An 18,826-nucleotide genomic window follows, 5' to 3' on the forward strand; every position below is an offset into this window, starting at 1 on the left:
TATTTGCGGCAGAGTCATGTGTGGCAGAATCGTCATTGGTAGAGTAAGATGCAGGCTTGCGAAATTGACCATCCAATGGACGAATGCCTTCATCAATCACAGCAGCGGCCTTGCCTTTATCATCAGCTGATGAAACTGTCCGTTTGAGGACTTCAATGGGAGGCAAGTAGCTACCGTGGTTCAGAGTGTCAGCTTTGTAATTCAGTGAAGATCTAGCTCTGATGAATCTCATAATCCAAGGAGCATAGGGCTTCAGCTCGAATGGTGACATAGCAATATTGGCCAGAGTCCTCATGAAGAAATCATGGAAGTTGACGGGAACGCCATGAATGATGTTGAAAAGCATATTCTTCATGATGCCAATGACTTCTTCATCATTTGAGTCGTGGCCTTTGATAGGACTCATTGTCTTCGTCAGAATTCGATAGATAGTCCGAGGCACATAGAGTAATTCCTTGACGAGGAATTTGGTTCGTGGGGCCTGCCTTGGCTTCAAAGGCTTCATCAGCACTTGCATATAGTGATTTGAAAGTTCTGGTTCGTTGTAGGTACAACGAGCATCATCAAGTGGAGGACTGAGTGGTAGAGCACGAAGCAATTCAGTTGCTGGTGCCTTGTAGTGAGTATTTTTAGATATCCAGTCTAATACCCATGAGTTCACGTCTTCAGCGTCTCCGGTGATGTGCAGAGTTGCATAGAATTGAAGAATGAGTTCTTCATTCCAGTCACAGATATCAATGCAGAAATTCAGAAGTCCTGCATCGTGAAGAACACTGAGGACTGGCTCAAAGCCGGGCAGAGACTCCATGTCCACATGAGGAATATGTGCATGATCGAAGACTTTGTCTTTGTTGAAGAGCACTGAGGAATAGAAATTGGCTTGGCTGGCAGTCCAGAAACGCCTCTTCCTTATGCGAGCAGAATCATATGGATTATAATTGGTGAAGAATACGTGCTCGGCAAAGAAATCTTCAGCCTTGAACTTCTGTTTGCTTGAGAACGGATTCTTTGGCTTTGGCAGAGGGGTGTCAGTGAGTTGCATCACCACCTCAGGAATCGCGAGCTCAGGTTCTTCAGGCTGAGGAATTTCTTGTTCCTCAACAGGTGCAGTCTGAGGATCAGCAGCAGCAGGTTCATCAGCACTAGTGGCTGGAATTTCTTCATGGACAAATGAAGTGGGATGAGTTTCTTCAGAGCCCATTTGAACAGTTGGAGCAGAGGACTGAGGTATCTGTTGGATTGGGGTGAAGAGTGGAGAATTCAGATGCTAACTTTCCCAAAAGTCATCATTCATCACTGGCGTTGTGCTTCCAATATCCACATCTTCTTCAAGTTCCTCAACACCGGCCTCTTCAGCTGTGAACTGAGGCATAGGCGAGGAAATGATTGGGGTTGAAGGGATTGCTTCCACTTCAATTTCTTCTTCAATCTACTCTGACGAAGCAACAGAATGATTTTCTTCATCAGATCTGCTTGGGATCTCATAGTCTTCTCCAAAAGGAACAAGGTCCTTTGATGGCATGGAGGAAATCAGAACAGCATCAATTGGATTTTTGAGTGAGCTGGTCATTGGCTTCATTTTCTTCGCAGCCGAAGAGTTTGACGCAGTTGATGCCTTCCTTTTCTTCACTGCGGCTCGCTCTGCAGCCTTGGTCTTCTTCACATCAGAAGCAGATGGAAGAATTGGAGTTGGTGTGGGCGCGGGAGGAGCTAAGGAATCTGGTTCATTTTCTTCAGGCGCAACTGATGCAGTTGCTCTGATCTCTTCAGTTTCTTCAGGCACACCACTAGTGGATGCCCTGGCAATTTCTTCAGCGGCTGGAATTTCTTCACCAGCCCTGGAATGAGCATGTTCATCAGCAGCCTGAACTTCATCAGCGGTGCTGGCATGTTCTTCAGTCGGCTGAGCTGAGGCTCCAGCCTGAGGAATTTCATGTTGCGTTGGGGCAGCAACATTGGTGAATTTCTTCGTCAGGTTGACGAATCTGACTTTGGCCCCTTGCCAATCAGCATAATAAGCATCAAAGTTTTTGTTGAGGTCTTGAATTTCAGTCTGGACCTTGAGAAGTTCCTCAGGTGTCACTCTGACAACGTTTTTCTTCAGGAACTTCTCCTTTCTGTATTGAGCTTTCTTGACCTCTCTTGCCTTTTCAAACTTCCATTTCTCTTCAGTGATGAAATGGGTCAACATATGACTTTGTCCAGGGGTCAGATGAAAATCAGGCATTGGGGTGTTTGGATCCTTGTGCCAGAGATCAATATAATCGAGGATTTTCCTCGGATCCAAAAGCAGTGGCACGGATGTGCCTTTGGCTCTAGCGGCCTTCACCTGTCTGTCTCTGATGATTTCTGCAAGTTCATCATCAGAAGCTTCATCATCAGAAGGCACATGGAATGTGACCTGTTTCTTCTTTGGACTTGGCCGAGGACCTCGTCCAGCTGTTTCTTTGGTCTTCAACAGTGTGGGGCCTGATGAGGAAATTGGTGCAACTGAGGAACTGGCTGAAACACCAGAGGCAACCGAGAAACCAGCAGTCCTTTGACATGTAGCCAGATGCACAGGAGCTGAGGACTTTGAAGGAGCTGTTGAGGACTTTGGTGGAGCTGTAGCAGTGTGAGGAATTTGCCGCGAGGGCACTGTTGGTGAAGCACTTGGCTTACGAGCAGGCTTCTTTGGCATGGATTTCCTCGGTTTGACCGAGGCCTCAGTAGCAGTAGAAGTGGCAGAATCCTCATTGAATTTCTTCACTGCCTCTTTGGCTTGTCTTGCCAATTTAGCTTGGCGCTTAGCCCATTCTTCAGGAAAGTCCTCACCACGTTAGATGCTTGCGGGGTCAGCTACTTGGCCAGGTGCCAATGGAGCTCTCGGGCATGGAGGATTGAGGGCGAATTTCTTCATGTACTTTGGAGTCACATATCTGTATTCCCTCCATTCCCTTGCCCATCTCCGTTCAATCTTCTGAATGCGCACCTTGCGCTGATTTTTGTTTTCTTTGCCAAATTTTGCTTCATCAGGTGTGCAATAGTCAGCATAAATTTCCTCAGGGATTTCAAACGCAGTCATAACCTCAGGTTTCTTTCCTCCTTTCTGCGACTTCTTACCGTCTGCCATATTCTTCAGTTGAGGAATTTGAACAATCGAGTTCTCTGAAGAAGTATGCAGTTTTTCTTCGAGGAACGCTGCAAATGAGTTAAGTTGATGAGAACCTAGTTATTCAATAGCAGACATGAGTACCTGTGAACAGAGTACAGGTGCGAGGAATTCGGAGAGGTCATATGCGTTCTGAGAAGGTTTTTCGAAAAAAACAAGTTTTGAGGAATTTGACCAGATGAACCTTGAGGAATTTCACTAAGCGTTCTTGTCTTAGGTTCCAGAGTTGTACAGATCGAAGATCCACACAATTAGGGAATCTTGAAGAAAATGATTGCTTAGAGAAACAGTTCAAGATCATATGATGTGAGGTGTTCATATGTGTGAAGATTTGAAGAATAAACACCTTTGAAGATTTTGTAGTGTAAAATTTGGATCAACGAGGGTAGTAAAAGTAACTTTTAATTACCCTAAATGAAGAACACGACGAACTGGGTGTTGTAGATGTGAAGCTTGTCTGTTCAGATCTTCCACGCCCTAACTTGGAAGAGGAAGACAGCTACGGCGGTGGCGGAGTGAAGATTTCCGCGGTCGGCGTGAGTACGACGGCGACGAGGTCGAGGCAGCGAAGCTCTTCCTCACCGGCGACGATGGAGAAGCAGCAGCACTAGGGTTTGAGGAGCTCGAGCGGGAGAGAGAGGTCGAGCAGAGTAAAAGAAGTGAGGATGGAGAGAGGGGTATTTATAGAGGCAATGAAAAACTGTTCGCCCGAAGATTTAGGACGAACGTGCCCCTGACCATTCTCCTTCTCACGACATGTGTCACCCACGTACTGTGTAGTGGAGATCGTGTACGATCGTGGGTGAGAAAAATAATGCATCATGGGATGCAGAACGGTTTGAGCGGCAAAACCGAAAATTTGGATAAGATTTGTTTTAAAGTTTCGTTCGCAATTTCTTTAGCTGACAAGGACACAGTGAAGATTTTGAACGAGTTTCAAATAGAACGCACATGAAGAATTTGTGAATAGATTGGGTTGAGTATAGCATAGAGGGGGAAGGGTCCGATCACATTCACTTAGCAGAAAAAACAACTTGAAGAAATAGCTATAAGTGAATGCTGTAGAGGACATAAACGCATATATATATAGCTAATGAAGAAAAATGAAGGAAACAGTGAAGATTTTGCAAAGTTGAAGAATTTGAAAAACTAAGGAAAAACTCAAATTGAAGATTTTCAACTTTTTGTGGTGGCGTGACCCACCGTATAAGAATGATGATTTCAGACACCGCGTACAATTGTCGTAGGGTTCTGAGAATCAAATTCTTCATTAATTTCCTCACACTTAGAGGGTTATTCTTCATTGATTGAAGAAAAACGTTTCTTCATGTGTTGCACATCTAAGTCATCAATTTTGCATAAGTGTTAGGATGTGTGTCCTTTTCAAAGAACATTGAAGATTCTAAGATATTTAGCTCACACCGCAACTTGCTAAATCTCTTCTCATCCAAGGGCTTAGTGAAGATATCAGCTAGCTGTTCTTCAGTCTTCACGTGCTCGATGGAGATGTCGCCCTTCAACACATGATCACGAAGAAAATGATGACGAATCTGAATGTGCTTTGTCTTCGAGTGCTGAAGTGGGTTGTGAGCAATCTTGATGGCACTCTCATTGTCGCAGAGGAGAGGCACACTCTTCACGTTGACGCCATAGTCCTTGAGTGTTTGCTTCATCCAAAGCAGTTGAGCACAGCAAGAGCCAGCAGCAATCTATTTAGCTTCAGCAGTGGATAGTGATACGCAGTTCTGTTTCTTCAAGGACCAACAGACCAAAGATCGTCCGAGGAAATGACAAGTGCCAGATGTTGACTTGCGGTCCACACGATCACCAGCATAGTCAGAGTCAGAATATCCAATGAGATCAAAAGCAGAGCCCTTGGGGTACCATAATCCTTGTGTTGGTGTGTGAGCTAGATATCGAAGAATATGCTTCATAGCCTTATGGTGTGATTCCTTCGGTGCAGCTTGAAATCGGGCACACATGCAAACACTAAGCATTATATCTGTCCTAGATGCACATAAGTACAATAAAGAACCAATCATGGAGCGGTATACCTTGTGATCAAAGTCAATACCATTTTCATCAGTGCATAGATGGCCATTTGTGGGCATAGGAATTTTGACGCCTTTGCAATCTTGCATGCCGAATTTCCTCAGTACATCTTTGAGGTATTTCTCCTGAGATATGAATATGCCATTGCGCTGTTGACGAATTTGAAGACCTAAGAAGAATTTCAACTCTCCCATCATAGACATTTGATATTCTTCACTCATCATATAGGCAAATTCATCACTATAACATTGGTCAGTACAGCCGAAGATAATATCATCAACATATATTTGGCACACAAACAGTTCACCATCATAAGATTTAGTAAAGAGAGTAGGGTCGAGTGAACCGGGTGTGAAGCCATTCTTCACGAAGAATTCCTTCAATGTATCATACCACGCCCGAGGGGCTTGCTTGAGGCCATAGAGGGCCTTATTAAGTCTGAAGACTTTGTCAGGATTCTTTGGATCTTCAAAACCTAGGGGTTGAGCAACATATACTTCTTCCTCAAGCTTACCATTGAGGAATGCACTTTTCACATCCATTTGATATAAGATGATATCATGATGGTTAGCATAAGCAAGTAATATGCGAATAGCCTCAAGTCTAGCAACAGGTGCAAAAGTTCCATCGAAATCAATTCCTTCAACCTGTGTGTAGCCTTGAGCTACCAGTCGTGCCTTATTCCTCACCACAAGACCATTCTCATCTTGCTTATTGCGGTAGATCCACTTTGTCCCAATGATATTATGCTTGCGAGGATCTGGACGTTTGACTAGTTCCCAGACATTGTTCAGCTCGAACTGATGTAATTCTTCTTGCATAGCCTGAATCCACTCCGGCTCCAAAAATGCTTCATCTACCTTAGTGGGCTCTGTGATAGAGACAAAAGCATAGTGCCCACAAAAGTTAGATAAGTGTGAAGCTTTTGAGCGTGTGAGAGGACCTGGTGCTCTAATGTCATTGATGATCTTCTCCACTTGCACTTCTTTTGCAACGCAAGGATGAGCTGGTTGTCGCTGAGGAGTTTGGTCAGCATTTTCTTCAGCACCATTTTCCTGAGCATTTTCTTCAGGTGTATCAGCTCGATGTTCTTCATGAACTGGAATGAATTCTTCAGCAAATTCTTCAGTAGGAATGACATCCTCAGTTGCCTTGAACTTGATCGAATCCTCAGGTGCTGGTTCATCTAACACAGAATGTAGGTGCTCTCTTTGCGAGCCATTAGTTTCACCGAACCGCACATCTACAGTGTCAACAATCTTGTGAAGAACAATGTTGAAGACTCTGTAGGTGTGCGAATCCTTTCCGTAACCAAGCATAAAACCTTCATGTGCTTTCGGTGCAAATTTAGAGTTGTGGTGAGGATCTCTAATGCAACATTTAGCACTGAAGACTTTGAAATAACTCACATTGGGTTTCTTGTCAGTGAGGAGTTCATAGGCCATCTTCTTGAAAAATTTCTGAAGATATACTCTATTGATGATGTGGCACGCAGTATCAATTGCATCAATCCAAAAACGATGAGGCATTTTGTATTCATCAAGCATAGTGCGAGCCAGCGAGCCATCTCAACGAGAGTTCTGTTCTTGCGCTCCACGACGCCATTTTGCTGAGGAGTATAGGGAGCAGATAACTCATGAGTAATCCCAAGTTCATCAAGATAGTCATCAAGACCGGAATTCTTGAACTCAGATCCATTGTCACTTCTGATGTGCTTGATCTTCACACCAAAGTTGGTTGAAGCCCTCGAGGAAAAACGTTTGAAGACTTCCTGCACTTCATGTTTGTAAGTAACAATGTGTACCCATGTATATCGAGAGTAATCATCAACAATGACAAAACCATATAGAGATGCATCATTAGTGACTGCTGAGTAATGATTAGGTCCGAAGAGGTCCATGTGAAGCAATTCGAATGGACGAGTAGTGGTCATGATAGTCTTCGCTGGATGCTTGGCCTTGGTCATTTTTCCAGCTTCACAGGCTCCGCATAAGTGATCCTTGAGGAATTTGACATTCTCAATGCCAATGACATGCTTCTTCTTCGCAAGCGTGTGCAAATTCCTCATGCCTGCATGACCAAGTCGTCGATGCCATAGCCATCCTTCTGAAGCTTTTGCAAGTAGACACACGGCTGGTTGTGGTCCTATGGAGAAATCAACAATATACAAATCTCCTCTCCTAAAGCCTTCGAAGACTTTGGAATTGTCAGCTTCCATAATCACAACACAACGATACTTGCCAAAGACAACAACCATATCAAGATCACAAAGCATTGAGACTGACATGAGGTTGTATCCTAAGGACTCAACAAGCATGACTTTGTCCATGTGTTTATCCTTAGAGATCGCAACCTTACCAAGACCCAATACCTGACTTTTGCCTTTGTCAGCAAAGATGATGTGCTTCAGATGTGACGGTGATAAGGGAGCATCCATCAAAAGATTCTTGTCACCAGTCATGTGATTTGTACATCCACTATCGAGGACCCATTCAGTGGTTTTGGGTTGATCATCCTGCAGATGAATTAGTGTAACTTACAATCTCATATGCTTCATCAATGAAGAATATGATATCAAGTTCATCAGATGAATTACATCAAGCAGTAAACAGATATAGCAGTAGGAGGACGTGTGAAAGTTTATTTCATCATGATTCGCCTGCGTCCTTTCAGGCAATTTTGTCAGGTCCCCAGCAAATTCTTCAGACGTTAAGACACGTCTGGAGACCTGACCCTGCAGAAGAGATTAGTTCTTTTTCTTCACCACCCACATCTGAAGGGGTGGCAAAGAGTTCATCACTTTGTGAGCACCATACGAGAATGGTGGCATAGAAGCCAAACCATTTCGTTTCACATAAGAGGGGTTAGGGTAAGCATATGAATAAGCAGAGAAATTCTTCGAGGACTTATGAACATAATGGTTTGAAGAATAATGTGCATATTCATAGCCCTTAGCTCTACCCTGCGAAAAAGAGTTGTTAGCACGATGATAGTCATATGAGGACTTTGATCAATTTGAGGAATTTGATCCACGTGAGGAATTTTGTCCGTATGAGGACTTGGATCCATATGAAGAATTTGGTCCATATGAAGAGTTTGATCTGGGGTTCCTGTTCTTCACAGGTGGTGTCATGAGGACATTTACCTGAAGACTTTCAACATAACTTTTGGGAACCCAGATTTTCTTCATAGGGGAATCGTTCCTACAGTTAGTCCCAACATATCTAGCAAATACTTCACCATTCTGATTTTGAACAGTTTATAGTTGGAGTCAAATGACTCATCAGAAGAATGAGGAGATTCACATGTAAAGCCAGATAAGTTGGATGGATCAACTGGAGGTCCCTTTGCAGCAACCCATGAGGTTTTGGGGTACTGCTCAGGCTTCCAATATGTTCCATCAGCATTAAGTTTCCTCTCAAAGGCAATCCCTCCTTCCTAAGGTTTCTGTTGAGGATCTGCTTTTTGAGTACATCACAAAGAATCTGATGCCCTTTGAGGCTTTTGTACATGCCTGTCGTGTAAAATTCCTTCAGCCCTGCATCGTCAGTGATACTAGCAATGTCCTCAGATGAGGAATTAGTGATAGCAGAGGCAGGTGAAGAATTTGTGACAGTTGAAGCATTTGAACATTCAGGTGAAGAATTAGCAGATTCACGTTCAATGCACTTTAAGCATGGAGGAACAAATTCTTCCTGAGAAGCGCTGATTTGTTGAGCTAGTAATGAATCGCGCTCCTTCTGAAGATCTTCATAACTCACTCTTAGCTTCTCAAGATCTTGCTTTCTTTGAAGAAATTCATAAGAAAGTTTCTCATGATCAGATAAGAGAGTGTTATGATGACTTTGAAGGTTATCAAACCTAGACTGAAGTCTCTGAAGATTTTCAGTCAGGGCTTTAGTGCGATTCATTTCTTCACCCAACATATCATCACTTTTGTCTAGCATGTTTTGAACCTTTTCAAAAGCCCTTTGTTGTTTTACAGCAATCTTAGCAAGTTTAGAGTAGCTGGGCTTGAGATTCTCATCAGATTCATTTTCACTAGATTCAGAGGAGGTGTATTTGAGTACCTTTGCACCTTTTGCCATGAAGCAATAGGTGGGAGCGTAGTCATCATTATCTTCATCAGCCTTGTCGGTGGGGTCAGTTTCTTCAGTGTTGAAGATGGACTTGCTAACGAAAGTAGTAGCAAAGGCCAGACTCGCCACACCAGATTCGGATTCTTCAGACGCCTCCTCTTCCTCATGTTCCTCAGATTCAGCTTCAGAGTCCATTTCCTTGCCAATGAATGCCCGAGCCTTCTTGGAGCTGCTCTTCTTGTGAGATGAAGACTTCGAGGATTTTGATGACGAAGATTTTGACGATTTCTTCTTCTTCTTTGCATAATCAGAACTATAATCCTTGTATTTCTTCTTCTTCAATTCCTTTTCCCACTGAGGACAATCTTGAATATAATGACCAGGTTTCTTGCATTTGTGACACAACCTTCTTTTATAGTCACTTGATGAGGAATCGCTGCTTCTTGAGGATTTTCCAAAGCGACCACGTCTTGAGAACTTCTGGAATTTCTTCACGAGCAGTGCTAGCTCCTGGCTCAATTATTCAGGATCACCAAGGCTACTACCAGAATCCTCACATTCAGACTCAGACACAACCTTGGCCTTCAGGGCGCGTGGTTTGCCATAGCTCGAACCATAGAGATCTCTCTTTTCAGCAAGCTGGAACTCGTGAGTATTTAGCCTTTCGAGGATATCGGCAGGATCAAGAGACTTGTAGTCAGCCCGTTCTTGTATCATCAGACCCAGAGTATCAAATGAGGAATCAAGCGATCTCAACAGTTTCTTCACCACCTCATGGTCAGTGATGTCAGTGGCACCGAGGGCTTGAAGCTCATTTGAGATGTCAGTGAGGCGATCAAAGGTTTGTTGGCCATTTTCATTGTCGAGTCTTTTGAAGCGGTTGAAGAGATTCCGAAGAACATCAACTCGAGAGTCACGCTGAGTTGAGACTCCTTCATTCACTTTGGACAGCCTATCCCAGATAAGCTTAGCAGTTTCCAAAGCACTCACTCTTCCATACTGTCCTTTACTCAGATGGCCACATATGATATTCTTCGCTTGAGAATCGAGTTGCTTGAATCTTTTCACATCGGTAGCGTTCAGTGAGGGTGAGACAGAGGGAACACCATTTTCCACAACATACCAGAGATCGTTGTCAATTGCCTCGAGATTCATTCGCATCTTGTTTTTCCAGTAGGGGTAGTCCGTCCCATCAAAGGTAGGACACCCAGCCGAGACCTTGATCATACCTGCGGTCGACATAACTAAAACTCCAGGCGGTTAAACCAAAATCACACAGAACAAGGGAGTACCTTGCTCTGATACCAATTGAAAGTGCGTTATGTCGACTAGAGGGGGGGTGAATAGGCGATTTTTATGAATTCTTCACTGAGGAATTTGCCGGTGAGGAAATTCCTTAGCGAAGAACTATTAGCAGCGGAATAAGTACTCAGAAGTAAGCATAACATAATACAAGCATGGTTATCATGATGAAATTAAGACTAGCACATAGTACAGAAAGCGTAATCACAGGATAACACAAGATGAAGACAAACAGACTGAAGAAATTGAACTGAGGAAATTGAGAAAGTCTTCAGTCAAAGTCTTCAAACACAGATATGAACAAACACTCAACACAGTAATGAGGAAATGAAAGGGTTGAGGAAATAGAACCAGTAGGTTGGTGAAGACAATGATTTGGTAGACTAGTTCCAACTGATGTCTCAGTTGTACGTCTGGTTGGAGCGGCTGAGTATTTAAACTCGAGGACACGCAGTCCCGGACACCCAGTCACTGAGCACGCAGCTCAGGACACCCAGTCCTCACCGTATTCTCCTTGAACTAAGATCACACAGATCTTGTCCAATCACTCGTGGTAAGTCTTCAGGCGACTTCCAAACCTTCACAGACTTGGTCACTCGGCGATCCACAATTCCTCTTGGATGCTCTAGACCTTGACGCCTAACCGTCTGGAAGAAGCACAGTCTTCAAAGGTTACAAGCGTCGGATTAACGCAGGATCAATTTCTTCAGTGATGCTCAATCACTTTGGGTTTGTAGGGGTTTGGTTTTGGGTTTTCCTCACTTGATTATTTTCTCTCTAAGTCCTCGGAGGATGGGTTGCTCTCAAATGACAAGTGTCAAGTTCTCTCGGAGCAGCCAACCAGCTAGTGGTTGTAAGGGGCGGCTATTTATAGCCTAGGGAGCAGCCCGACATGATAAGACATAAATGCCCCTCAATGATATGACCGTTAGGTGGATAAGATATTTTGGGACAGCTGGCACGCAGCACAGCAACGGTCGGAAATTTGACTCTCAAATTCCTCAGGGCTATCATGTTCCTCACTGTGTAGGTAATTTGCACTGACGAATTCCTAACTCTTCAGTCAGAACAAATTCATCAGCGACCAGAAGAACTTCGTCTCTATCACTGAAGAAAGTGACTGAACTGTATGAGATTTCCAAAGGCTTCACTCGAAGGGATTGGTAGGTGTAGGATTTTGAGTTGAGCATCACATGGAAAATTTTCCTTAGTATTTCCTCGACCCCCTTTAACAGTACGGTGTTTCCTATGACTCAAGAAAGAGAAAATGAAACTACGAAAACAAAAGTCTTCACGCTTCATGTTCCACAAATGAATACCAAGTCTTCAAGGTCACACCAATTTCTTCACTTTCAAAGTCTTCAGAATATCAAAGTCTTCAGTTGAAGAACTTCATTTTTAGGGGTCGACTTTCTCTATAAATATCAAACTCCTCATAGACTTATAGTCCTGTGTACACTCACAAACGCATTAGTCCCTTAACCTATAAGTCTTCAATACACCAAAATCACTAAGGGGCACTAGATGCACTTACAAAGGCTTGTCTAAGCATAACAAGGGAAGACCGAGACGGAATACCTGAACCTACCTGTTCCCTTGAGACCCTAACATGATCCAAGACCGCCCGACTACTCTTCACAATCAAGGCCTTCCGATGGCGCCTCCACTATCGGAGCCGGACTCTACTTCCTCCTGCCTGCTCCAGGGGCCGCTGGCCTCCTACCCATTGCCTCTCATGGTAAGGCCGTGGTCTGGGGGCTGCACATCCAAAGAAGATAAGAAGAATAGTCAAGGGATGACACCACAAAAAGAGGTAGTCTGTGAAACTCACAGGTCCATGGCGCATCACTCCCTCTTTGACAAACACTAGGTGAAGAACAGAGCTAAGGATGTCATGTTGAGAAATGGAATAGGTGGCATGGGAGCCTCAAAGCCTGATGTGGGTCCACTTAAGGTCGCACCTGTGGAAAGAGAGGGACCCATGTACATGCCTTCATATCCCATACCTTCCGGACTATCGACAGAAGGGCAGCTACTATCTGACCACGCCAAGAAAGAAAAATAACAAGGGAAGAAAATAACAACCCTTTTGTTATTGTCAAAACCGGCAGACCTCGGGTAGGGGCCCCGAGCTGTTAGATCAGACCGATGGTAACAAGAGATAGACGACACAGTGTTTTTACCTAGGTTTGGGCCCTCTTAAAGGAGGTAAAACCCTACGTCCTTCTCTTTCTTATAATATGGGTGTATCAAAATACAGAGTTGATCTACCTTGAGATCGTAAGTTCTGGTCTGAACCCTAGGGGTATGACGATGATGAATGTATGAATGGATCCTTATGGACTAAACCCTCTAGATTATATAGGCACGAGGGGCATCTAGGGTTACACACAGTCGGTTGCCATTTAGGGATTACATGTCGAATCTAATAGATCTTCTTGGAGTAAACACCAAAGTCTTCGGTGAAGCTGGATATGCATAGGTTGGAGGCCTCCAGAGCTCTTTCCAACTAATGGGCCATCAGTTCGGCCCATGGACTAGGCCATCTAGGCTAGGACCCCCTAGTCCAGGACACCATCAGTAGCCCCCGAACTTGTCTTCGAAGCCGAGGTGATAGCCTTCTTTGGATATTGTCTTCGGCAGGATGGTCTTCGGCTTAGCAGGCAATTCTGCCCAAGGCCAAGCATCCACACAGAGCTTGTAGATCCCCAATCAACCAATACCACCCTCCTGACAAGGGACAAAGCCAATCCAACCATGAGTTACCCAAAACGCATTTTTGTCTATCTGAAGTGTGTGGCTTGCTTAGTCTCGAAGACTAGTAGCGCAAGTGAATCCGGTAGTCAATTACTGGCAACTTTTACTGAAGCGTCACCACCCCTGATGACGGTGTCCTAGACTAAGGGGTGCTAACCTAGTCGGCACATAGTCCTCGAGCTGGACCATTAGGACCACATTCCCATTAAGGAAGACTCTGGAAGTTGTACGCCTGGATGAGTCAAAACTGTGTCTGCCGAAGACTTGACGTATACTCCAAGACATCCCCTGTCACCTTCATGCGATCCTCTAGATACCGACCATGTAACCCTACATACCCTACCAGGAATATATATAATCCAAGGGGTTTAGCACGTAGAGGGGACGAAATCATAATTACATTCTCCTAGCCCTAGAGGTACAACACAACTCACGGTCTCAAGGTAGATCAACTCTGTACTTGATACATCTCCATCGAAAAAACAAGAGCATGACGTAGGGTCTTACCTCCATCAAGAGGGCCTGAACCTGGGTAAACATTGTCTCCTCTCTTCCTATTACCATCGATCAGAGATCCACAACTTGAGACCCCTACCCCGAGGTATGCTGGATTTCACACCGACACGGGTTCATTCATTGAGAGTTCCGTTGTGTGATCGCTGGAAGGGTCACTGACTCATCTGCAGATCAAGTACAGCACTGGCCACAGAGACGTTTACGACCCCAGCCAACTTTTTGTGTCAGTAGCATGATCCCGACAGGCCATCTGGCCTCCATCGAGAACTATGCCCCAGGTCATATCGTAACCTTCAGAGGCCTTTAGTACACCACGGACTCTTGCGGCGAGCTTGCCTATCAGGCTGGGTGTCGAGCTGGGTTGAGGATCTATCAGACATCGGAGGCTCGACTTCGGAACCAATCTCCCTTGAGGACGTCGGACAAGGCCCCCTGGCACCACCGGAAGACCCTAGCATGATGACCCTAGGTGATCCTGCCTCAACTCCCGGCCTAGATGCTTGTTCGGTCCCCATCTCGGAAGCCACGTCAAATTTAGAACCGACCCTGGCACCAGATATGGAATTGTCCTCAGATCCTCACCATGCTAAAAACACGCCAAGTTATACGCCGAGCTTACTTCGAGTTAGCCCCGCCTATAGCCAGACCACGAACTCCAAGGAGTTATCTCACTTGAACGAGATGCTCGACCATATCCAGAGCATGTCAATCTCGGACGGCAACACCTCTGTTTATGATAAGATCAGACGTCAAGCCGACGATCGGTAAATTTATGTCCAACCCACCACCCATCTAGTCGCCACGGTCGACGACTTAACTGACATGCTAGACTACGACAAGGCCACGAACATGGATGAAGATGTCGATGGCCCCACCAAAACGCCCAACCATTAATAAATACCGCAAGTGGACTACAACATCTACCTACGATGTATACATGGTCAACACTCTTAGAAAGCCACCCAGGTGTCAATGCAGATGTGGGCAGGGCACTAACAGGGACCCCAGTGAAGCCACCGCTGATAACGGTGGCAGGTGAGGCTGACGACCTAGGGGGATGTTCAAGCTTCCCCAGAACGTCACACCACCCCCAAAGGAATCCCCGAGGTCCTCTTTGAAGGGGTTAACGATAATTAGATGCCAGAATCTGAGGAAGATGAGAGCCTCGGTACCGAGGACTTCACAGTCCGCGAAGACCCTGTCGAGCAAGAACGCTTCCGGCGGCACCTCCTTGCCACTGCCTGGAGCATGAAGCGGAAGCAGTAACAGCTGCAGGCCAACGAAGATACACTAAACGACAAGTGGGTCGAAATACTCTCAGCCGAACAAGATCTCGAAGAACGGCGCCATAGCGCACCCAAGTCTTATCCATGCATGCATTTGCTACCAGAATTTGATGACGAACTAATTGCGGTTGTACCTGACCGACCCCCTAGAGGACGTGACAGGCCACTGCAGGAAAATTTCCAGACCCAACCAGCTCCACGCTGTTATGGCAAGGACCCTATGGACTACTTAGACCTTACAGTGTTTGATGTTGGATAGATGCGAACCGGGCGCTGCCTCGGTCCATTTATGGATCAATAAGGTGTGAACCCATGGGACTCGATGACTACGATGCCTGGATGGATAGAAACAAACGATCTAGGGATCAGGCCTATGCATGGATTTCCCCTGATATCCAGCGCGACACTATTCGGACCCAAGGTCCTGCTCATCCGATCTGTTTCACAGACATGGTAATCGAGCATCAGTTGCCAGATAGGTTTAAACCCATTAATATAGAATCATACGATGGCACAATAGACCCAGCTATATGGATCGAGGATTTCCTTCTACATATACATATGGCCAACAGAGATGACCTCCACGCCATCAAGTAGCTTCCACTCAAGTTAAAGGGGTCGGCAAGGCATTGGCTGAATAGCCTGCCTCGTCACTCCATTGAGAGCTGGGAAGCCCTTGAGGATGCCTTCAGGGCAAATTTCCAAGGAACCTATGTCTGACCCATAGATGCCAACGACCTTAGCCGCGTCATCAAGCAACCTAACAAATCAGCTCAGAAGTTCTAGAAAAGGTTCGTCACTAAAAACAACCATATTATAGATTGCTCCAACACCGAGGCCATCGTGTCGTTCATGAATGGCTCGCCCGACAGCTTGGGGCATGATAAGCTGAGGACCATGGCAGCCTTCACCTCATTTATAACCCGCTTCTGCACCGAAGAGGATAGTTGGCTGGCCTACAGTACCCACAACGGTGAGGCAGGCACCTCAGAGACTCGTGATGCCAACGGCAAGCCCAAGCACAATAAAAATAAGCATAGGCATAGAAACGACAGAAGTGACACAAAGGACGCCGCAGTCAATGCATGGTTTAATGGACGTAGACCCGGATAGAAAATGAAGCCCTTTAAAGGGAACAAAGATGGACCCAGCCAGCTAGAGAAGATCCTGGACAGGTCGTGCCAAATCCATGGCACCTCGGACAAGCCAGCAAACCACACTAACAGGAATTGCTGGGTGTTCAAGCAGGTTGGAAAAATGGCGATGGAGGGGAACAGTAATGCCCAGCCCCACAACAATGACAAGGATGATCCTCGGCAACCAAATTACGGTGGCCAGAAGCAGTTTCCGCACGACGTGAAGGACGTAAACATGATCTACATCACCCACATCCCCAAGCGGGAGAGGAAACACGCACTTTGGGACATCTATGCATTGGAGCCCATCGCCCCAAAGTTCAATCTATGGTCGTCCTACCCGATCACATTTGACAAACACGACCATCTGACCAACATGAGGCATGGCGTATCAGCTGCGCTGGTCCTGGACCCGATCGTCGATGGCTTTCATCTAACGCGCGTCCTCATGGACGGAGGTAGCACCCTCAGTCTAATCTATGCTAACATGATCAGAAAGATGGGCATTGACTCATCTCGGATCAAGCCCAGCACCACCACCTTTAAAGGTGTGGTACCAGACGTCAAAGCTTGCTGCACGGGCACTGCGACACTGGTGGTAGTCTTCGGTCACCCGATGATACGTCTCCATCGTATCTATAATTTTTGATTGTTTCATGCCAATATTATACAACTTTTACAAATTTTTGGCAACAATTTATTTGATTTATTGGACTAAACTATTAATTCAGTGTCCATTGTCAGTTCCTGTTTGTTGCATGTTTTTTGTTTCACAGAAAATCCATACCAAACGAAGTCCAAACGGGATAAAAAATTACGGAGAATTATTTTGGAATATATGTGATTTTTGGGAGGTGGAATCAACACAAACGGGGCCCCACAGCCCCCAAGATACACCAGGGCGCGTCAGGGGGTGCCAAGCGCGCCCAGGTGTCTTATGCCCTCCTCATAAGGCGGTTGGGGCCCTTTTTCTAGCGCAAGAAAGATAATTTATGGAAAAAATCGTGTAAAAATTTCAGTGGAATCAGAGTTACGGATCTCCGGGAATTTAAGAAACCGTGAAGGGCCAGATCTAGGGAACGCGAAACATAAGAGAACAGAGAGGGAGATCCAATCTCGGAGGGGCTCCCGCCCCTCCGCTGGAAGGAGGCCATGGACCACGGGGGGAACTCTCCTCCAATCTAGCGGGAGGCCAAGGAAGAAGAAGAAGGAGGGGGGCTCTCTCCCCCTCTCTCCCGGTGGCGCCGGAGTGCCACCGGGGCAAGGATTATGATGGCGATCTACATCAACAATCTTGCTACTGTCAACACCAACTCTCTCCCCCTCTATGCAGGGGTGTAACACCCCTTCTCCCCGCTGTAATCTCTATTTAAACACGGTGCTCAACTCCATATATTATTTCCCAATGATATTTGGCTATCCTATGATGTTTGAGTAGATCTGTTTTATCCTATGGGTTAATCGTGATCTTGATTGGTATGATTGTATTTTTTATGGTGCTATCCTACGGTGCCCTCCGTCACGCACAAACGTGAGGGATCCCCACTGTAGGGCGTTGTAATACATTCATGGTTCTCTTATGGTGGGTTGGGAGAGTGATAGAAGCTTAAACCCGAGTAGGTGGGTTGTTACGTATGGGATAAAGAGGACTTGATACTTATTGCTATGGTTGGGTTTCACGACCTTAATGATCTTTAGTAGTTGCGGATGCTTGCTAGAGTTCCAATCATAAGTGCATATGATCCAAGTAGAGAAAGTATGTTAGCTCATGCCTCTCCCTCATATAAAATTGCAAGAATGATTACCGGTACTTGTTATCGATTGCCTAGGGACAAATGACTTTCTTGTTGATAAAAGCTATCCACTTTTATTACCTTTCATTTTATTCGTAGTTTTATTCACGCAAAGTACTCATAGTTTTATTCTTGCAAAATAGTTTCATACTTGTTTTAGGTAAAGCAAATGTTACGTGTGCGTGGAGTTGTATCGGTGGTCGATAGAACTTGAGGGAATATTTGTTCTACCTTTAGCTCCTCGTTGTGTTCGACACTCTTATTTATCGAACAAGGCTACAAACGATCCCTTATACTTGTAGGTTATCAAGACCTTTTTGTGGCACCGTTGCCGGAGAGTAATAGCGTGGGGTGAATATTCTCATGTGTGCTTGTTTTCTTTATCACTAAGTAGATTTTATTTTGTGCTCTTGTTTTCTATCTCTAGCTATGGGTAGGAAACACAAAATACCAAAAAAATTTAGTTGTACCTGCTAGACCAATGGTTGAAGAACCACCCAAAATCTATCATATTACTGAAGCTTTCTATTTGGATCATCTTTGATCCATTTGTGCTCGTGCTGAAAACATAACTAGCTTAGTTGAGGGAAATCATTAAATGAGCATGCTTATTTTGTGCGACACCGCTTATCTCAAAAAGGGAAACTTTTGTGGCATCATATTAATAGTGTGTATTGCTATGCTTTGAATTTATGTGAAATACATGATTTTACTTGTTGTTCTGATGACCCTAAGAAACACCTTTTCTTCCAAT

This window comes from Triticum dicoccoides, chromosome 2B (genome assembly GCF_002162155.2).
Source record: "Triticum dicoccoides isolate Atlit2015 ecotype Zavitan chromosome 2B, WEW_v2.0, whole genome shotgun sequence".
Classification (NCBI taxonomy): domain Eukaryota; kingdom Viridiplantae; phylum Streptophyta; class Magnoliopsida; order Poales; family Poaceae; genus Triticum; species Triticum dicoccoides.